General features: G+C 42.2%; 1 protein-coding gene across 5 annotated transcripts in view; it reads left to right on the top strand.

Annotated features, from left to right (window-relative positions):
- LOC132391499 (insulin receptor substrate 2-like) overlaps positions 1 to 22,824 on the top strand; it is a 164,637-nt gene that overhangs the window by 29,770 nt on the left and 112,043 nt on the right. For 3 of the 5 annotated variants that reach the window (XR_009511252.1, XR_009511250.1, XR_009511253.1), the window contains exon 2: positions 21,503 to 21,559. The exons of the other annotated variants lie outside the window; for them this stretch is intronic. The gene's annotated coding sequence lies outside the window, so the exon portion shown is untranslated. The remainder of the gene's footprint in view (positions 1 to 21,502; positions 21,560 to 22,824) is intronic. 5 annotated transcript variants of the gene reach the window in all.

Raw genomic sequence — 22,824 nt, 5'->3', positions numbered from 1 at the left:
AACGTTTAAAAGAATGTGGACAAATTAATTGATAAGAAAGGTTGAGAAGGCTGTGGGTTAAATGCAGGCAAAGTTCAGGAAGCACCTTGATTTACATGATGGGGCAGAACAGCCTGTATAAGGCAGACTATAAGAATTTATCTAAATTACGATAGTGAGATATTGTTCTAGAGAGTATCCGTAGAGCTCTGACTGATCTACCAACTGCATTTTGCCTCGACTCCAGTAAGAGTTTTCAGCATAATTCTGTCACCAAACACATTGCCCTTCCTTTTTTCTCTTATCGGTTTTCCAAAGAGACATTCCTTTGGCAGTACTCTGTTATACTGCTCTGCCTCCACCAATGTCACTTTTATTTCTTAGAATTGTGTAGCACTGAAACAGGCCCTTTCAATTCACCTCATCTATTTCAACTGTGATGCCAATCAGGGCTGGGTTGAAATGTTCTCCGATCTTGGCTATTTACTTGCAAACGATTTGTTACCATGGAGACATGGTCAGTGTGCTGTTGATTGTGGTGTGTCCTCTGAATGCTTGGCCTTTATATACTTTTCAACCAGCTAACTGCATGGAATTTTGGAAAATCAATTATGATGTGGAGAGGAAATCTCATCGCTGATTGGTTGCATGGTGAACTTGGTGGTGTTGTGGTCAGAAACTACACTTCGATAATACTCCTGAATGCCACGTGTTCGTTTGTGCCACGACTTTTGCTGATGCCCCGTGAATTTATGCCCCTCTTGATCCTCATGGGTAGTGACTAAAGAGTGTTGGTCATGCTGCTTTACAGCCAGTTGATGTTCATTGATCCTTGTGGATACTTTTCTCCCAGTTTGGCTGATGTAATATCTGTTGCAGTTCCTATATGGATTTTGTAGCCCACATTGGACTTTTCTAATAGCTTGGTTCATTCTTTTGGTCTGCAGAGCACTCTTCTCAATGTTACTGTTGCCTTGTACACAACTGAAATTCTAACTTCTTGGAGCAGTCGGGCTGTTATTTCTGAGATACTGTGGCGACTCATTTCCTAGCGTATCCGAACCGACTCACAATTAGATAGCCTACGGGGGTTTGCGAGCACAGAGCTTTGGAGCCTCTTCGCCATGGGGGGCCGGTTGACAGAGGCTTAAAAGTGAGGCTGAAGTTTTCGAATAAAGTTTTTCCTTCGACTGCAGTTACCGACTCCGTGTCGTAATTTTAGCGCTGCGTGTAGCACACCGCTACAATACTTCGAATGTATGGAAGGACAACCCATTCGGTTCCTTCTGAAGACCATAAGATACAGGAGCAGAAGTAGGCCATTCGACATATCGAGTCTGCTCTGCCATTCAATCATGGGCTGATTCAATTCTTTCAGTCATCCCCACTCCCACTTCTTTGTGGATACTGATCTACAATAACTAATTTGCATATATTAGCCCCATAACTTTTAATAACATTCCCCTCCAAGTACTTGTCTTAATAAGTTATAAACATTGACAAGTTCATGCTTAAAAATCACTTTTCCATGGCGAGGATTTGTACTTTTACCTTTTCCTTTCTCAATTTTTATACACCCAAATGAAGGAGCTATTCCCTTGTGCCTTTTTCAGCTTAATTAAATACATTGAGTGCTCCACACATCATTTCCTCTGCACTGAAGAAATTGAACACCAAATAAGTGTGGAAAACCTTTGTGGAAAACCTCCATTAAATCTGCAAAGGTAATACTAAGTGTCCAATTATCAGTCATAGTTATTTATTTCCCTCTCCCATTCCCATTCTGTCCTCTCTATCTTGGCCTGTTACGCAGTTCCAGCAAAGCCTGATCTAAGTTTGAGGAAGAGTATTTCAACTTCCAGCTTGTTTTCACTTCAGTGTTGATCAGACTTTCCAGTTTGTATTGGAATTGGTATGTTCTGATGAAAATGATCAGCCTGATAAGTTAACTTGGTTTCTGTTGCCTCGATTTAGTTTGATTTCCAGCAGCCTGTATTATTTCAGATTTCCAGCATATTATGTTACAGTTCTGGTGTTATTTCTCTTTCTAGCTTATATTTTGCTATATCCTCTGATTTCCTTTGATCCCTTCTGTTCATACCTTCTTCAGTGGAACATGCCTTCACCAAACCCTCAGCTGTACCTCCAACATATGTATCATTCATTCTTTACCAGGTGTAATTCTGAAGTTTTCTCAGCTCTGATAGAAATGTTAGCTCTTTTTCCCTCTCCAGATGCTGATTGACCAGTGAATTTGCAACATTCTCTGCTTTTATTGCTGGGAGAGCAGGCTTGGAGTTACTCAGATCCTGCTGAACCAGGATGGTGTCAATAAAAATAAACCTTCACATTCCTTTAGTTCAATAGCTAAAGTAGAAGGCAGTGTGATGGAAGAAGTTAGCACTACAGTAAAGGCCCTTATTTATGTATGTCAGTGAACTTAAGTGTGTTTCTAAACAAATATTAGTGTGTTTCCATGGTCTACTTTAGAGTAGAACCTAGAATCGGGGGTAGGGTGAGTAACTGTTGTACATGTTGACAGAAGAATGCCGATGATGAATATTCATAAAACATCATGTTTGCGTTAATCTGTGGCTGCCATTTCACTGTCGTGCTTGAGATGGTTGGGACTTGTGAGAGACATAATTCAAGTTGAGTTCTGCAGGAAACCTAACACACTAAGGTCTTTAAACCTTATGAAAGCAGAAGTAAATGTAAAAAATCATGCAAACTAACAAAGTGTGTGTGTGTGTGTGTATCTCATTACATATTTTGTGAGTATTATTTAAAAGCTGTAGTTAGATTCATGGCTGTAAATCACTGTGCAGTAATTACATACTTTACAAAAACAAGTGAGTCAGTTGCCTGCCAGTCAGGTACTTTGTTTTTCTTACTGGAAACCTGACTGTCCAAAGGTCGAGCTGCCAACTTTTTGTTGGGTGACCTGGAGAGTTAGGCAGTTGATATTTTAAAAAGAGAAGGTTATCATTCTTGAGGATAGGGGAATTCTTGAGCATCGTGTCCCATAAATGTTACAGCTGTTTCACAGGGAGTCAATAAATTCATAGATTGGTACAGCACAAGAGTAGCACACACTATGTGAACCATTGTGCCTATCTATGTAGTCCAATATGCCTGCATTTAGCCTGTATCCCAATATACCTTTACAATCTAAATACAGTATCTGTCTTATTGCCTTTTAAACATTGTATCTGCCTCTATCTGCTCTTCTGATAACCACTATCCTCTGTGTGGAAAAACTTAATGCTTGGATTTCCTTTGTGTTCCTGTCCCCTTCTCTCTTCTCTCCTCCCCCCCCCCCCCCCCCACCCCCGTTCACCTTAAACCTGTGTCCTCTCGTTCTTGACTCCCCTGCTCTGGGTGAAAGGCTGAGTACCTTCTATGCACTTCATAATTTTACAAACCTCGGCCTTCCATGACTAAGAGAAAGCTCAGCCTCTCTTGTTGCCTGGAATGGAGAGCTGTAGCTTTAACAATCCGATAAGTCTCTCCAGCACTCACTCTGTTCCTACCACATCCTTCCTGCAGTCTGGCAACCGGAATTGTACACAATACTCCAACTACTGTCGAGTGCAACCATTACTGTACAACGGTGACAACTCTTATACCCGATGCCTTTGAGCAGTGAAGGCAAGTATGTGAGAAGTGTTAGAAAACATAGAAACATAGAAAACCTACAGTACAATACAGGCCCTTTGGCCCACAGAGTTGTGCCGAACATGTCCCTACCTTAGAAATTACCTAGGGTTACCCATAGCCCTCTATTTTACTAAGCTCCATGTACCTATCCAAAAGTCTCTTAAAAGACCCTATTGTATCCGCCTCCACCACCGTTGCCGGCAACCCATTTCATGCACTCGCCACTCTCTGAGTAAAAAAAACTTAACCCTGACATCTCCTCTGTACCTACTCCCAAGCACCTTAAACCTGTGTCCTCTTGTGGCAACTATTTCAGCCCTGGGGAAAAAGCCTCTGACTACCCACATGAGCAATGCCTCTCATCACTATCCACTCCAACTGATGCCATTTTTGGCCCTGCTTGGACCCAAGGGTCCATCTCTGCATCAATGTGCCTAAGACCCTTTCACTACCCCAGTGTGCATTACCTCTCACTTGCCTGGAATAAATTCTATCTGCCAGTACTCTTCTCAGTGTTCCAACAGATTTATGCTTGGCTGTATACTTAGACAATCTCCATTGCTATCAATTTTCATGTCATCTGCAACCTTGCTAATTAGACATTCTTGTCATTTATAAGTTTTACAAATAGCAATGTTCCCAGCACCAATCCCTGTTGTACACCACTTGTTATGACTTCCTGTCAGAGAAACATACATACACTTCTACTTTCTGCAACTAATTTTGGATCCACTTTGCCTTAGATCCTTTGTTCATCAACCTTTTGGACCAACTTACCATGTTTGTCAAAAGGCATACTGAAGCCGATGTAAATTATTTCCATTCTGCTGCCTTCAACAGTTTTCTTAGTTATCTTCTCAAAATACTTCATTAGATTTGTGAGACATGATCTCCTCCATGTAAAACCATCCTGATTCTTAACTTTGCATGAAAACGTGAATAGTTTCACTCAGAATACTCTTCACCAGCTTTCCTGCCTCTGATATAAAGTTGGGCAGCCAGTAATTTCTTGGTTTGTTTCTTAGTCCCCTCAATGCACAATCTTGCTTGTGTTTTCTGGCTCCTGCATTGATTACACCTCTTGTTCCTAAGGGGATGTGTGCCTTCATTTGTTGCTCTCTCATTTCAGGCACATTTATGGAAGGTTTTATGATTGCCCTGGCCCTTTTTTTACCCTTCTGATTTATTTTTTTTCCTTCTATATTTCCCTATGAACCTGAAAAGACTCACTCAGTTCCAATTTTCCCACAGCTGATGTCCTATTCAAACCTTCAATATCCTTCATTAAGCAATGTTTACTAAACATATCATCTTTGCTTGTGACCTTTACAGGGATGTGTTCACTCTGAATTCTTATAATCTCACTTTTAAATGCCTACCACTTATCAGAAGTTGTTTACCCCTTGAACAGCAGCTTCTGACCTGCATTTGTCGGGTCCTGTGCTACACTATTGAAATCCACCTTCCGCCACTTTAGGGTCTTAACTTCAAAGGTTCAAAGGTCCAAATTAATGTCAGAGAAATGTATACAATATAATATCCTGAAATGCTTTTTCTTCACAAACATCCACGAAAACAGAAGTGCCCCAAAGAATGTACAAAATTAAATGTGAGAACTCCAAAGTACCCCTCAGTTCCCCCTTCCCCTGCATAAGCAGCAGCAAGCAATGATCCCCCCTCCCCCCCAACAAAAAAAAGGCATACCCACTACTGAGCACAAGCGTGAGCTAGGCGATAGCAGACACAGACTCGCAGTTACCCCAAAGACTATCGCATTTCATCTGGCATTTGACAAACCACGGGTTCTCTCTCTCGCTAATAAGGGAGAGGGTGGTGTCCCCCATTTTCACAGCGAGTGGGAGATATAATAACACCCCACTGGTTTACAATGTTAAAAAGTCAGTTTTGTCACTTTTTATGAGCTCTGTGCCTGAAGATTGCAAAGATCTTGGGTCTTCGGGCCCACAGCTAAACGTTTTCTGACCTCCCTGACAACACATGAGTCTCCTGCCATGATACCGACCCTCGATCTGCCTGTCTCCAGAGCCCCAAGATCTTAGACTTCCAAATATGAGCCATACTCTCAGGCCGAACCCTTGTCACGCCAAACAACGGCTGGTCCTGAATCCCCAAGTATGGGTCCCATTCCCACAAAGAACCATAGTCTGCATGTAATTGCAGGTCAGGGTCTTCAAAGGAACCCTGTAAGGGAAAAATAAAGATATTAAAGATGGAAGTAGAGCTGTTTCCGAAGATGCAAGCAAAGGAGTCTATTATTGCCATCTTAACTCCGCCTCCATTTTCAAAACTATTCAAAACTTAGTTTTGCTTTCCTTGAAGTTTATTGAACTAAGGTCACTGTTTCCATAGGGTTCCTGCACAGACAGTTCTATCATTTCCTCATTCTCATTCCATGCATTAGGTTCATTAAGACATTATACCCTTAGTGGGGTACCAAGGGTTGAAAGTAAGATTGAGACCAGTGCTGTGTTGGGAATAGTCAGGTGGATTGGAAGAGGTAAGAATACTAAATAGAAATTATTTAAGATTGTTTAATGTCATTTCCTGTACACAAGTATAAGGAGAATGAAATGATTGTTGCTCTGAATTTGATGCAACACAGAAAAACACAAATGATAGAGAACAAGTAGTAGTAATAATAATAAAAAAAAACCCACAAAAATATAAATACTTAAGATGGTACTTAGATTGGTTGTATGTCCATAAAGTGAGGCTGGGCTGTACATAAAGTGAATGACAGGAAATAACAAAGTAGTAATGCAATTACTGATGTTGATCAGCTAGCTGCTTAGGGAAAGTAACTGTTTTTGAGTCTAGTGGGCCTGGCGTGGATGCTACATAGCCTCCTCCCTGATGGGAGTGTGACAAACAGTCCCTGAGCAGGTGGGTGGGATTCTTTATGACATTACCAGCCCATTTCCAGCACCTTTCTGTGTACATGTCCTTGATGACAGATAGGCTGATGTTGGTTTTGACTTCCTGTTGTCGAGCCTTCCTGCCCAGTGCAGTGCAGCTTCTATACCAAGCAGTGTTGCAGCCTGTTGGCATGTTCTCTACTATGCTTCTACAGAATGTCATGAGTATAGATGTACCAAGTCCTCAGAAAACAGAGGTATTGGCGAATCTTCATGACTGTGTAGGATGTGTTCTGGGACCATGAGAGGTTATGTTTGACTTTCCTTCTCAGGAGTTTGAAACTGCAATTTCCATAGCTGTGCCAATGATGTAAAGTGGGGTATGAGTCTTGTGAATTCTCTTGAAGTTGATAATCATCTCCTTTGTCTTGTTGATATTAAGGAAGGGATTATTTGCTTGACACCAGGCCTCGAGCTCTTCTACCTCCTCTCTGTAGGCTGTCTCATTGTTGCTGGTGTTGAGCCCTACTACTGTTGTGTCGTCAGCCAACTTGACAATGTGATTGCTGAGGTTTGGCAGTACAGTTGTGTGTGAGCAGAGGGTCCAACAGCGGGCTCAGCACACAGATCTGGGACACCCATATTGAAAATGAGGGAGGAGCAGCTGTGCATCCTGACCTTCTCGGGTCTGTTCGTTGGGAAATCCAACATCCAATGGCACAGTGGTATTTTTAGACCAAGGAATAGGAGTTGTTCTCTGCGGTCTGTGGGGCAATAGTGTTGATTGCCAAAATCCAGAAACGGATGTCTAACTTAAGGGTTCTTGTTTTTTTAGATGTATCAGGGCCAGGTTCACGACAGCTGCTAGTGATTCTGTCAATAAGTGTAGTGGTGAGAGTCCAGTGTGTGGGGAATGGAGTTTTTGATTTGTGTCAGCTGTTCAAAGCACTTCACCATAATTTAGGTCTGAAAGTGTAGAGATCTTTGGTGCAAAGATGCAGGTGGCTGATTTGAAATGTGTGGTGACTGTAGCCTGGATGAGTGAAGTGTTGAATACATCAGTGAGCTGATGTGCACACTCTTTGAGTACTAGGCCTGGGATATTATCTGGCCCAGCTGCCTAAGTAGATTGACTCACTTCAGAGCCCTGATGTTTGCTGCTGTTACAAACAGTGGCTGATCACTTGGATGGGGCATAGCTTTCGTGGCTGCACCTCCCCCCCCCCGCCTCAAGGTGAGCACATAAAAAAAGGAGCAAGAGCCCTTCAACACTTTGACCATTCAGTACGGTGAGGATCAGTAACAGGGTCCAGCTTTCTCTCCATTTCCTTTGACCTGTCCTGTCTTAAAAACAATATTAATTATTTCTGGAATATATTTCAGAATTTAGCTTCATTTGATTTCTGCAGTGGAGAATTCCACTGGTTCATCAGAAAGAATTAATTTATTGTCTTAATCTTGAATAGCGTTCCCCTTATCCTTTGAATTTGACTATTGATCAACTCCTCAGGTTCTGTTTGAATTTTGTAGGCTTTTATGAACTGTCTTATTCGTCTAAACTTTGATCAATAAAACTATTATGAGCCTCATCCCTCTCCGCACATCTGTCCTGCCGTGTGGGGAATCAATCTGGTGAACTGTTGCTGATCTCTCTCCACGGCAAGGAGAATCAGCAAACCTGCACAGAATATTCAAGGAAATTAATTACTTGGCTGCTGCTATCACCTTGCCGACCTATTCATCCAGTTTTTGTCTCTTTCTAAAATCTTCATATTTATATGGAAACAGTGTTATGTTTGTGTAAACAGTTATGGTAGAAGCAATAAAGACCTCGACTATTTTCTAAGCGGGCAGAAATTTCAGAAATCAGAAGTACAAAGGGCTTGGGAGTCCTTGTGCAGGATTCCCTAAAGGTTAACTTGCAAGTTATGTTATTGGGAAGGAAGGCAAATGCAATGTTAGTGTTCATTTCAAGAGGACTAGTATATACAAGCAAGGATGTGATGATGAGGCTTTGTAAGGCATTGGTTAGACTACACTTGGAGAATTCTGAGCAGTTTAGGTCCCCTAATCTAAGAAAGGACGTGCTGGCATTGGAGAGGAGGTTCATGAAAATGATTCCAGGAACGAAAGGGAACTTTTGATGGTTCTAGGCTTGTACATGCAGGACTTGAGAAGATTGAGGGAGGATCTCATTGAAACAATTGCTGATTGGCAGTTATGATGTTATAGGCATCACTGAATCATAACTGAAAGAAAATGATAGCTGGGAGCTTAATGTCCGTTGTATCGAAAGGACAGGTCCTGAAAACAGAATACAGGAAGTTAGGAAGGAAGCTGAAAAGCAGGACCTCAAGGGTAGTAATCTCGGGATTGCTGCCTGTGCCATGTGATAGTGATAGGAATAGAATGAGGTGGCTGAAAAATTGGAGCGGGGGCAGGGATTCAGATTTCTGGTGTGGTCTGTACAAAGGGGACTGGTTGCATTTGAATCTAAGCTAGACCAATATCCTTGTGGGTGTGTTTGCATGAGCTGTTGGGAGTGATTTAAACTAATATGGAAGGGGGATAGGAAACACTATGACAGAGCTGCGGATGAGCCAGCAGGTTTACAAGTAGATAATGGGTGTAACATGAATGGAAGGGAAGGACAAGCCAGTGATGGGGTACAAATGCAGACAGAGCAAAAAGTTAAATTCAAAAGGGTGAAGTATGCAGGACTGAAGGTGCTGTTTTTAAATGCACTTAGCATTCAGATTAAGGTGGACGAACTCATGGCACAGTTAGAGATTGGTCAGAATGACATTGTGGGTATCATTGAGTCATGGTTGGAAAAAAGTCATAGTTGGGAGTTTAACATCAAAGGATAGATATACTTTATATCGAACGGACAGGTAGGAAGGCATAGGCAGTGGTTTGCCTCTGTTGGTAAGAGATGGAATTACATCTTTAGAAAGAGGTGACATCGGGTCAGAGAATGTCGAATCTTTGTGGGTGGAGTTAAGAAACTGATGGGGTTAAAAAAAACGCCATAGATGTCAGGTTAAGATTGCAAAGGGAGCTGGGAAGGGCATGTAATAAGGGTAATGACACAATGGTAATGGGGGAGTTCAATATACAAGGGAATTGGGAAAATCAGATTGCTGTCAGATCGCAAGAGAGGGAATTTGTTGAATGCCTACTGTTGCTTTTTAGAGCAGCTTGTGCTTGAGCCTGCTCTAGGAAGGACTATCTTAGATTGGGTGTTGTGTCATAACCCAGATCTTATTAGGGAACTTAACGTAAAGGAACCCTTAGGAGGCAGTGGTCATAATATGATTGAATTCATACGGCAATTTTGAGAGAGAGAAGCATAAATCACATATATCAGTATCTCAATGGAATAAAGGGAATTATAGAAGTATGAGGGAGGAGTTTGCCCAGGTGAATTGAAGCAGGATACTGGCAAGTATGATGACAGAACAGAGGTGGCTGAAATTACTGGCAATAGTTTACTAGACACAGGATAGATGTGTCCCACAGAAGAAGTTCTCAAATGGCAGGGGTAGGCTACTGTGGCTGACGAGGGAAGTTAAGGACTGTGTAGATAGATAGGCATCCGTTAGTCTCATGAGACCATGGATTTGCGCCTTTGAGGCTTTCCAAGGCGCAGGCCTGGGCAGGGTTGTATGGAAGGCTGGCAGTTGCCCAAGCTGCAACCTTTCCCCTCTCCATGCCACTGATGTTGTCCAAGGGAAGGGCACTAGGACCCAAGCAGCTTGGCACCGGTGTCGTCGCAGAGCAATGTGTTAAGTGCCTTGCTCAAGGACACAACACACTGCCTCAGCTGAGGCTCGAACCAGTGACCTTCAGATCACTAGACCGATGCCTTATCCACAAGTAAAAGCCAAGGAAAGGGCATATAAGGTAGAAAAAGTGAGTGAAAAGTTGGATGATTGGGAAAGTTCTAAAATCCAACAAAGAGCAACTTTAATAGCTATAAGAAGGGAGAAGATGAAATATGAGGGCAAACTAGCCAACAATATAAATCAGGATACTGGAAGATTTTTCAGTGTCATAAAGTATAAAACAGAGGTGAGAATTGATATTGGACTACTAGAAAATGATGCTAGTGAGGTAGTAATGGGAACAAAAAATGGCAGGTGAGCATAATAGGCACTTTGCTTCGGTCTTTCCTGTGGAAGACATTTGCTATATGCCAAATGTCCATGAATGTCAGTAGGAGTTAGTGTCTTGCTATTACAAAGGAAAAAAGTGTTGGGCAAATTCAAAGGTCTTGATGTGGATAGGTCACCTGGACCAGATGGACTATCTCCTGAGGGAGGTTGCTGAAGTGATAACAGATGCTTTGGTCATTATCTTTCAAGAATCATTTGATTCTGGGGTGGTCCTGGAGGATTAGAAGATTGCAAATGTCACCCCACTCTTTAAAAAGGGAGGAAAGTAAAAGAAAGAAAATTATAGGCCAGTTAGCCTAAACTCAGTGGTTGGGAAACTGTTGAAGCTTCTTATTAAGGATGAGGTTTCAGTGTACTTGGAGTATAATGATAAAATGTCAAAGTCAGCATGGTTTCTGTGAAGGAAAATCTTGCCTGACAAATCTGTTGGAGTTGTTTGAGGAAGTAACATGCAGAGTGGACAAAGGAGAGGCAGTGGATGTTATTTACTTGGATTTTCAGAAAGAATTTGATGAGGTGCCTCACATGAGGCTGTTTAGCAAGATAAAATCCTATGGTGTTACAGGAGAGATACCGGCATGGATCGAGGAATGGCAGCGAGTGGGAATAAGAGGGGCCTTTTCTGCTTGACTGTCAGTGACTAGTGGTGTTCCTCAGGGGTCAGTGTTGGGACTGCTACTTTTCATATTGTTGTTCAATGATTTAGATAATGGAAATATAGCTTTGTGGCAGAGTTTGAAGATATGAAGATAGGTGGAGGTGTAGGTCATGCTGAGGAAGCAATGCGATTGCAGAAGGACTTAGACAAATTGAAAGCAAGGACAAAAAAGTGGCAGATGAAATACTGTGTTGGATAATGTATGATGCATTTTGGCAAAAGGGACAATAATGCAGGCTATTATCTAAATGGGGAGAAGTTTCAAACATCAGAGGTGCAGAGGGTCAAGGAGTCCTCGTGCAAGACTCCCAGAAGGTTAATTCTCAGATTGAATCTGTGATAAAAAGGCAAATGCAATGTTGGCATTTAAAGGGGAGTAGAATAATAAAATGAGATGATGCTGAAGCTTTATAAGACTCTAATCAGGCTGCACTTGGAGTATTGTCCACAATTTTGGGCCCCTTATCTCAAAGGAGATTTGTCATTGGACAGAGTCCAGAGGAGGTTCATGAGGAGTATTCCAGCAATGAATGAGGAGCATTTGGCAGTGGGGATCTCATTGAAACCTACCAAATGTTGAAAGGACTAGAGAGGGTGGATGTGGAGAGGATGTTTCCTTTGGTGGGGGTATCCAGAACTAGTGAGCACAGACTCAAAATTGAGGGGCGACCTTTTAGACAGAGGTAAGGAGACCAGGTCCATGGGAATATTCAGAGCGGAAGTTGATAGATTCCTGATTGGTTGGGGACATCAAGGGATATAGTGAGAGGCAAGTATATGGGGTTGAATGTGATCCACAATCAGCCATGATAAAATGGCAGAGCATACTTGATGGGCTGAAGGGCCTAATTCTGCTCCTATGTTTTATGGACAGGGAGGAAGGCACAGGGAGCAGCGTTGCTCTGTTGGTTTAAAAAAAAATGAAATCAGATAATTGGAAAGTGGTGACAGGATCAGAAGGTGTTGAATCTTTGTCAGTAGAGCTAAGGAACTACAAGGGTAAAAGAGACCCTGATAGAAGTTGTAAACAGACCCCCAAATAAAGCAACATGAGGAAAACTGCAGATGTTGGAAATTCAAGCAACACACACAAAATCTGGTGGAATGCAGCAGGCCATGCTGCCGCTTTCCAGCAGCATTTTGTGTGTGTTCCCCAAATAAAGTGTGTTCGTGTCTATTGCGATCAATGAGGACCACTGATGCCTTGGGTGGGTGTTTGTTATTTGTGTGTCCGGAGGTGACTGCTGAGTCCAATCTGGGCTCACACGTGGGGCAAGTGTGTGAGGGTTCTGTAGTTGGGCTGCCTGCTGCTCGTTCTTTCTGCTGTGTCGTTTCCTTTTTGCTTCAGTGTTGCGATTCTTTTCAGCTTTGGTGACACTGGCTGTGCCAGAGTGTGCAATTCAAGTTCCCAAGAAGTGTGATTGGTTCCAAGGGCCTTGAGTGTGTCCTTGAATCATTTTCGCTCACCCACCATGAGAACACCTCCCTGTGGACATTCCCCCAAAGAACAACAAATTGGGGAAATAGTCATCTGCCATCCTGACGACCGGGCTGCCCATCTGACTTGATGTTTCATTAGCAATGTGTGGATGGTGGGTGTGTCTGCTGCAGACAACATTTCCATTTCAGGAATTCTGTCTTGCCAATTGATGTTCAGGATCTTCTGTAGGCATGCCAAGTGGAAGTCATTCAGTCTACAACAGGGGTGGGCAAACTTTTTGACTTGTGGGCCACAAAGGGTTCTAAAATTTGACAGGGGGCCGGACCAGGAGCAGATGGACGGAGTGTTTTGGTAATACACCTCATAAGAGAAAATAAAATATCATGGGATATGTAGAAAACATGTGCTTTAATTTCAATTGAAAATGAACAAATGCATTACAACAAAATATCTGTCTTTGAAGTCCCATGGTATTTAGCTATTTATTGAAATGACTTTTAAAACACTGAAAATTAAATGAATAAAATACAGCCTTTTTTAATAGTAACAGTTATTATTTTAAAGCACTGAAAATTCTGTTATCCTTCAAGATATTATCATCATCACTCTCCTCCTGACTGTCTTTATTTCAAAAACGGTAGGAGATGCAGGTCTACTTGACCTGCTCCTTCTTATTCAATTGTCCCCTGTGCCAAAACTCAACAACGACCAGCACAAGGACAGAACAGTGACAGCGCGCCAGTATGCGGAGCGCGTTATTTGATCTGGAGTGCATTTTTTATTTTGAGAACGTACGTGCACCTGCGCACTACTCATGTCCATCACTTAACAGAAAAGACATGTAACATGTAAGGCTTATTGAAAAAAATATTTTCAAATGCATTTTTTACATAACACAACGAAGAAACTTATTTTTAATTTCAGTGGGAACAGTGTTGTTGGTCTCCCTTTTTAGCCAGCGCATCAAAGTCTGGATTTAGTTTTGTAGTGGCGATTCTCAGGATGGATCTGAGGTGTTGGTCAGTTAACTTGGATCTGTGGCTGGCTTTGTTGATGTTCATGACGCTGAACGTCTGTTCACACAAATAGGTCGAGCTGAACAAAGAGTAAAGCGCAAATGTGGAGTAATACGCTGCACCTCAACAAAGGTCAATGTATATAGAGTGCGTCATCTATTGGGAAAACGCCAGAATTGCGGGGAAAAAACGTTAACAAGGTTTATTAATATAATTTCATCAAGTTCTGCGGGCCAGATTAAAAAGCATATGGCCCCCGGGCCGTAGTTTGCCCATGCCTGGTCTACAAGCCTGTCTCATGTACACAGTCTACATTTCGCACGCGTAGAGGAGGGTGGGTAGGATGATAGTGCGATAGACTTTCAGATTGTTTTCAGAGTAATTCCCCTTTGCCCCCAGACAGTGTCACAGTCTCTCAAAATTGGCACTTGCCTTGGCGGTCCTGCAGCTGACCTTGTCGACAGTGTTAATTGCTCTTGAGAGGGTGTTGCCATGATACATGAACTTGTCAACTGCCTGGAGCTGCTGGCTGTTCACTGAGATGGATGGCTCCATGTAAGGTTGATCTGGGGCTGCCTGGTGCATGATTTCTGTCTTCCTGGTGCTAATGGTGAGACTGAGGTTCTCACATGCAGTGGAAAATCTGCAGATGACATCCTGCATGTCAGACTCAAAGCTTCAAGTCAAGTCACTTTTTATTGTCATCTCGACCATAACTGCTGGTACAGTACACAGTAAAAATGAGACAAAGTTTTTCAGGACCATGGCACAACATGAAACAATACAAAAACTACACAGAACTACGTAAAAACAACACAGAAAAAACTCCACTAGACTACAGACCTAGGACTGCATAAAGTACACAAAACAGTGCAGGCATCCCAATAAATAATAAACAGGACAATAGGCACAGTAGAGGGCAGTAAGCTGGTGTCAGTCCAGACTCTGGGTATTGAGGAGTCTGATGGCTTGGGGGAAGAAACTGTTACATAGTCTGGTTGTGAGAACCCAAATGCTTCGGTGCCTTTTCCCAAATGGCAGGAGGGAGAAGAGTTTGTATGAGGGGTGCATGGGGTCCTTCATAATGCTGTTTGCTTTGCGGATGCAGTGTGTAGTGTATATGTCTATAATGGCGGGAAGAGAGACCCCAATGACCTTCTCAGCTGACCAGGGTCTTGAGATTTGAGATGGTGCAATTTCTGAACCAGGCAGTGGCCTTGCATCAAGAGCACTGGCGTAAGCGAATAGGAAATCTCTCAGCACCGTCTCTTTGACCTTGGTATTGGCTTGAAGCCTGCGCAGGTTGAACAGCTTGCCATCCTTCCTGTATTTGATGTAGATTCCACGATCAATGCCCCGGAATGCATCAATCAACATCGCACTGAACATCATGCTGAAAAGGGTGAGCACCAGCACACATCCCTGCTTGACCCCATTTATGACTGAGAACAGTCACCATCTTCAAGCAAACGGGTTGACATCCTGTCATGAGACTGTTTGACCATGCAGATGAATCTGCCAGGGCAACCAAACTTCGCTGTGATCTTCCATAATCCCTCAAGTCTTGCATGGTGTCAAAGGCCTTGGTCAAATCGAGAAAGGTAGTTGAGCTGTCTGTTTTGCTCCTGGAGTTGTCTCATAACAAAGACCATATGGATAGTTCCTCTTCCTTTCCTGGAGATAACCTCACTCCAGATGAGCATTTATCCTGTCTAGCAGGACAATGGCTAAGATCTCCCTGGCAAAGAGATGCCTGTATGGTTGTTGCATGCTTGGCAGTTTCCCTTCCTCTTGTACAGATTTCATTCATCTTTCATTTCCTTTAAATCTGACCCTTCTCCCAGAAGGATTGTAATAGCTCCACCTGTGGACCACCTGTTTTGTAGACCTCCACTGGTATAGCAACTGCTTCAGGAGCCTTGCCACTTCATAGCTGTCCTATTGCTTTTTTGACTACTTCTTGGGGAAGAGAGTCCACCTCATGGTTGCCATTTACTTGATCGAGACAATCAATTGCTTCCATGTTTATGGAGGATGGTCTGTTAAGGACAGATTCAAATTACTCTACGCATCTGTCCAGAACCTTGGCCTGCTCAGTGATGAGTGTGGTGCCATCTAAACTTAGGAGTGGCGAGGTCCAGGAAGGCTGAGGCCAGTACAGTGTTTTGATAGCATCAAAGAATCTCTTCTAATCATGTCCATCAGCAAAGCCCTGAATCTCATTAGCCTTTTTGTAGAGCCAAATCTTGCAGCTTTCTGAATTTGGCTTGAACTATTCTGTGTGTACTCACAAATGTCTTAGAGATTCAGGAAGGATCATTCTGATTGGCTTTGTGTAGCCTGTGCTCTTCCTGTAGGAGAGCTTTTATCTTGTCATCATTCTTCTCTAACCAGTCTTGGTTCTTCCTTCTTGTATAGCTGAGAACCTCGAAAGAGGCTGAGTGAGCAACATCTTTGAAAGCAGCCCAGTCTTCTTCAATTTTCCCTCTAAGATGACCATCGGTGAGCTGTGAATGGAAGCTATGGACCAGGTGGTCTGCAGTCATATCCGATTTCAGATTGTTGATGTTGAGCTTCTTGGCAAATTTCCTTGCCTATGGACGTCGTTTGTGTTGAATGTGGATGTTAAGTTTGGAAACAATTGGACTCTGGTCTGTCCAGCAATCTGCGCCACACAAGGCTTTGGCCACTCTGACGTTGTGTCTGTCACGTCTTCTAGTGATGATGTGGTCAATCAGATGCCAGTGCTTAGAGTGAGGATGCATCCAAGAGGTTTGTCAGGTGGAAAATCATGTTGGCAAATATCAGGTCATACACGACACAGCTTTTCAGAAGAAGCAGGCCATTGCTGTTGCATTTGCCTATCCCATAGTGTCCTTGGACTCTGTCCCAGGTATTGTGGTCTCTTCCCACTCAAGCATTAATATCTCCAAGGACAAGGTATGACCTGGGTACAGCCACAATCAGGGAATCAGGTTCTCCGTAGCACTTGTCTTTGGTTTCCTCTGGTTTGGGTGTCATCGGGACATACACATTGGGTTTGTTCCTCGGGGTAGTTGCATGGTCATTAGACGATTGTTGAATCATTTTTGGCAGACTGGTGAGCTTTTGGACAAGGTGTTTCTTGATAGCAAGTCTGACTCCTGCATCCATATAACCATATAAAAATCACAGCACTGAAACAGGCCATCTCGGCCCTCCTAGTCCGTGCCGAACTCTTAATCTCACTTAGTCCCACCTACCCACACTCAGCCCATAACCCTCCACTCCTTTCCTGCTCATTTCCAAGCTCATTCCACACAGCTATCACCCTCTGAGTAAAGAAATACCCCCTCGTGTTTCCCTTAAACTTTTGCCCCCTAACTCTCAAATCATGTCCTCTCGTTTGAATCTCCCCTACTCTCAATGGAAACAGCCTATTCACATCAACTCTATCTATCCCTCTCAAAATTTTAAATCCCTCTATCAAATCCCCCCTCAGCCTTCTACGCTCCAATGAATAGAGACCTAACTTGTTCAACCTTTCTCTGTAACTTAAGTGCTGAAACCCAGGTAACATCCTAGTAAATCATCTCTGCACTCTCTCTAATTTATTGATATCTTTCCTATAATTCGGTGACCAGAACTATACACTCCAGAAAAAATGTGTAGATGCTCCCTGCTTCTGTCAGTTGACCTTTGTTGGCCAGCTGAGGTTTGGAGAGAGCTGGGATGTTAATCCAGTTCTCTTGCCTCCGAAGCAGTTCTTCTCTCTGATCTGTAAGATATGGTGTTGTCCGTTAAGGTTCACAGATTGCATGTGCTGATTCTGAGCAGTGTCACTTTTTTTGCTTTCGACTGCTGAAGTGGGATCCACACCAACTGCAGTTTGCCATGGTGTTCTGCGATGAACCAGAACTGATCAGAGAGCTTAAGGTACAAGAACCCTCGGGGGCAACTGATCATAATATGATTGAATTCACTCTGAAATTTGAGAAGGAGAAGCTAATGTCAGATGTATCAGTATTATAGTGGATTAAAGGGAATTGAGATTAAAGGATTAAAGGATTAAAGGGAAGTGAGAGAGGAGTTGGCCAGAATTGATTGGAAAAGAACAGTGGTAGGGATGAAGGTCGAACGGCAATACCTGGAATTTCTGGAAGCAATTGGAGGCACAGGATATATAATCCCAAAGGGGAATAAGTATTCTAAAGGGAAAATGACACAATTGTGGCTAACAAGAGAAGTCAAAGCCAACATAAAAGCCAAAGAGGGTGTAATTACTGGGAAGTTACAGGATTAGAAAGCTTTTAAAAACCAATAGACAGCAACTAAAGAAGTCATTAAGAAGGTAAAGATAGAATATGAAACAAGCTAGCCAATAATATTAAAGAGGATGCCAAAAGTTTGCTCAGATACATAAAGTGTAAAAGAGGCGAGAGTGGATTGCTGGAAAACTTTGCTGGAGAGGTAGTAATAGGGGAGATGAAAATTGTGGATGAACTGAATTTGTATTTTGCATCTGTCTTCACTGTGGAAGTCCTAGTGTCAGGGGTCATGAAGTGTGTGAAATTACCATAACTAGAGAAGAAGGTTTTTGGGAAACTGAAAGGTCTGAAGGTAGATAGGTCACCTGGACCAGATTGTGTACACCCCAGGGTTTTGAAAGAGGTGGCTGAAGAGATCATGGAGGCATTAGTAATGATCTTTTAGTAATAATCACTGGAAAATTGTAAATGTCACTCCACTCTTCAAGAAGGGAGAGAGGCAGGAGAAAGGAAATTACAGACCAGTTAGACTGACCTCAGTGGTTGGGAAGATGTTGGAGTTGATTATTAAGAATGAGGTCTCTGGGTATTTGAAGGTACATGATGAAAGACATCATGTGTTCATCATTTTGTAGACAACATGGTTTCCTCAAGGAAAAATCTTGCCTGACAAATCAGTTGGAATTCTCTGAAAAAATAACCAGCAGGATAGACAAAAGGGAATTAGCTGATGTTCTTGGATTTTCAGGAGGTCTTCGACAAGGTGTCACAAATGAGGCTGCTTATCAAGCTATGAGTCCATGGTATTACAGGAGAGACAGTAGCATGGCTAAAGCAGTGGCTGATTGACAAGAGGCAAAGAGTGGGAATAAAGGGAGCATTTTCTGGTTGGCTGCCGGTGACTAGAGGTGTTGTATAGGGTTCTGTGTTGGGACCCATTCTTTATATGTTATATGTCAATGATTTGGATGATAGAATTGATGGCTGGCTTTGTTCAGAGTTTACAGATGATATGAAGACAGGTAGTTTTGAGGAATTAGGCTACAGAAGGATTTAGACAGATTAGGAGTATGGGCAAAGTGACAGTGTTGAGAAGTCTATGGTTATACACTTTAGTAGAAGAAATGAAAGGGTTGACTATTTTCTAAATAAAAAAAACTGAGATGTAAAGGGATTTGGGAGTCGTTGTGCATGATTCACTAAAGGTTTGTTTGTAGATTGAGTCTGGTAAGGGACGCAAATACAATGTTAGCATTCATTTCAAAGAGGACTAGAATACAAAAGCAAGGATGTAATGTTGATGCACTAATGAGGGCTCATGGAGTTTTTTGAGCTCCTTATCTTAGAAAGGATGTGCAGAAATTGGAGAGGATTCAAGAGTTCATGAGTGATTCCAGGATTGAATAGCTTGTCATATGAAGAGTGTTTGGCAGCTCTGGGCCTGTATTCATTGGAATTCAGATGAATGAGGGGTGATCTCATTGATACCCATTGAATGGTGAAAGACCTTGATAGATGGATGTGGAGAGGACGTTTGCTATGGTGGGAAAGTCTAAGACCTGAGGATGCAGCCTCAGAAAGGAGGGGTGTCTTTTTAGAATGAAGATGAGGAGCAATTTCGTTTGCCAGAGTGTGGTTAATCTGTGGAATTATTTGTCACAGGCAGCTGTGGAGGCTAATTCTTTGTGTATTTAAGGCAGAGGTTGATAGATTCTTGATTGGTCAGGGCATGAAGGAATATGGGGAGAAGGCAGGAGATTGGGGCTGAGGAAAATTGGATCAGCCATGATGAAATGGTGGAGCAGACCCAATGGGTCAAATTACCTCATTCTGCTCCGATATCTTACGGTCTTTTGGAATCCTATCAAATATTGAAAGGCCTATATATATTTTTCTTTCCTATACTGGGTAAGTCTGTGACCAGAGGTCACAGCCTCTGAATAGAGAGGTGTCCATTTAGAACAGATGAAGAATTTCCTTAGCCAGAGTGGGGTGAATCTGTGGAATTCTTTGCCATTTATGGATGTGGAGGTCAAGTCATTGAGTATATTTAAAGGAGAGGTTGATAGGTTCTTGATTAGTCAGGGTGTCAAAGGTTATGGGCAGAAGGCAGGAGAATGGGTTTGAGAAGGATAATAAATCAGCTGTGATCGAATGGCAGTAGAGACTCAATTGGCCCATTGGCCTGAGTCTGCTCCTATGTCTTATGATGTTATGTACTGCAAGTACAATAATTGAAGTCTGAGTAATGAGCATTAAACATTTAATTCAATCCATGCTCTATTGAGTTCCTTCTAAAATAATATGGAAAAAATGTATGCAAAGGAGTCATTGTACACAGACAAAGCCATGGTGCATTTGTACTGCAGTTGGCTGACTGCATTCACTGGCTGTTTTGTAGTTATCAGCTGACTTTTCCACCTGATTTTGATTGCAGTTGAACTTGATGCAGTTTAACAAATTACAGAGCTTTGTTGCCACACTTCAGCTCTCAACCTTACAAAGTAAAAACAAAATTGGTGGACACACCCAGCAGCATTTATGGAAAAAGAAATATTACTACTGTCTCAGGTCAAAGATCTGTTGTCATTCTGTCTTTATTTCAGATTTCTACAATCAGATTTTATTTAATTTTAAGAATATTTGTAAGTTTCATAGTTGTGATTTTTCAAAAAAAAAAATCCAAATATTTAACTGCAGCTCTATTGAAGGTGCAGAATCTCACCCTTACAATTTCTTAATCAAATTTAATAAAGTACCATGATTGTACAGCTTTGCTGTGACATCAATATAAATGCAAATCTAAGTTCAATAAGGTTTCATAGTTATTGTAAATAGACTTAGTAAAGCACTACAGTACTGTGCAAAGGTCTTGGGCACATATATTTAGCTAGGGTGCCCAAGACTTTCGCAGAGTACTGTAATAATTTTATGTTTTGCACTGTTTTGCTGCCACAAAAAATACAACAAATTTAATGACATATGTGAATGATGATAAACCTGATTTCTGATATGAATCTCTATTGTAGACTGTGTGTGGGAAGGGGGTAGGGAGAGGGAATCACAGTTGTGAAAAGGGGGAGAGATCAGGAGAGACATCTCCACCCCCCTACTGCTGGGCCCTTGGCCCTCTTTCTGTGCCACCTGTCCCACATCCCTCCCACGACACTCTATCGTTGCATTCCCAACATCCTTTGCTCCCGCCAGGTTTATAAACCTGCTTTCCTCTCAGAATTAACAAATGCAGTGTTGCAAAAGTCTTAGGCACGCTAGTTTTATATATACAGTGGCATGCAAAAGTTTGGATGCCCCTGGTCAAAATTTATGTTACTGTGAATAGCTAAGCAAGTATAAGATGACCTGATTTCCAAAAGTCTTAAAGTTAAAGATGACACATTTCTTTAATATTTTAAGGAAGATTACTTTTTTTATTTCCATCTTTTGCAGTTTCAAAATAACGAAAAAGGAAAACAGCCCGAAGCAAATGTTTGGGCGCCCTGCATGGTCAGTACTTAGTAACACCCCCTTTGGCAAGTATCACAGCTTGTAAATGCTTTCTGTAGCCAGCTAAGAGTCTTTCAGTTCTCGTTAGGGGGATTTTCGCCCATTCTTCCTTGCAAAAGGCTTCTAGTTCTGTGAGATTCTTGGGCTGTCTTGCTTGCACTGCTCTTTTGAGGTCTATCCACAGAATTTCACTGATGTTTAGGTTGGGGGACTGTGAGGGTCATGGCAAAGCCTTCAGCTTGTGCCTCGTGAGGTAGTCCATTGTGGATTTTGAGGTGTGTTCAGGATTATTATCTTGTTGTGGAAGCCATCCTCTTTTTAACCCTCAGCATTTTTACAGATGGTGTGATGTTTGTTCCAGAATTTGCTGGTATTTAATTGAATTCATTCTTCCCTCTACCAGTGAAATGTTTCCCATGCCTCTGGCTGCAACACAAGCCCAAAGCATGATCGATCCACCCCGTGCTTAACAGTTGGAGAGGTGTTCTTTTCATGAAGTTCTGCACCCTTTTTTCTCCAAACATACCTTTGCTCATTGCGGCCAAAATGTTCTATTTTAACTTCATCAGTCCACAGGACTTGTTTCCAAAATTCATCAGGCTTGTTTAAATGTTCCTTTGCAAACTTCTGACGCTGAATTTTGTGGTGAGGACACAGGAAAGGTTTTCTTCTGATGACTCTTCAATGAAGGTCATATTCGTGCAGGTGTTGCTGCACAGTAGAACAGTGCACCACCACTCCAGAGTCTGCTAAATCTTCCTGAAGGTCTTTTGCCTTCAAGGGGTTTTGATTTGCCTTTCTAGCAATCCTATGAGCAGTTCCCTCGGAAAGTTTTCTTGGTCTTGCAGACCTCAACTTGACCTCCACCGTTCCTGTTAACTGCCCTTTCTTAATTACTTTACAAACTGAGGAAATGGCTACCTGAAAACGCCTTGCTATTTTCTTATAGCCTTCTCTTGCTTTGTGGGCATCATTTATTTTAATTTTCAGAATGCTAGGCAGCTGCTTAGAGGAGCTCATGGCTGCTGATTGTTGGGACAAGGTTTGAGGAGTCAGGGTATTTATAAAGCTTTGAAATTTGCATCACCTGACCTTTCCTAATGATGACTGTGACCAAACCAGAGCCCTAACAAGCTAATTAAGGTCTGAGACCTTGGTAGTTATCTGAGAGCTCAAATCTCCTGGGGTGCCCAAACATTTTCATGATGCTCTTTCCTTTCTTTCCACTGTAAAATTGTACAAAACAAAAATAATACACTAATCTT

Source organism: Hypanus sabinus, chromosome 3 (assembly GCF_030144855.1).
Source record: "Hypanus sabinus isolate sHypSab1 chromosome 3, sHypSab1.hap1, whole genome shotgun sequence".
In the NCBI taxonomy this organism is placed as follows: Eukaryota; Metazoa; Chordata; class Chondrichthyes; order Myliobatiformes; family Dasyatidae; genus Hypanus; species Hypanus sabinus.
The sequence above is the reverse complement of the archived record's forward strand: the minus strand, read 5'-3'. Positions and strand labels throughout refer to the sequence as shown.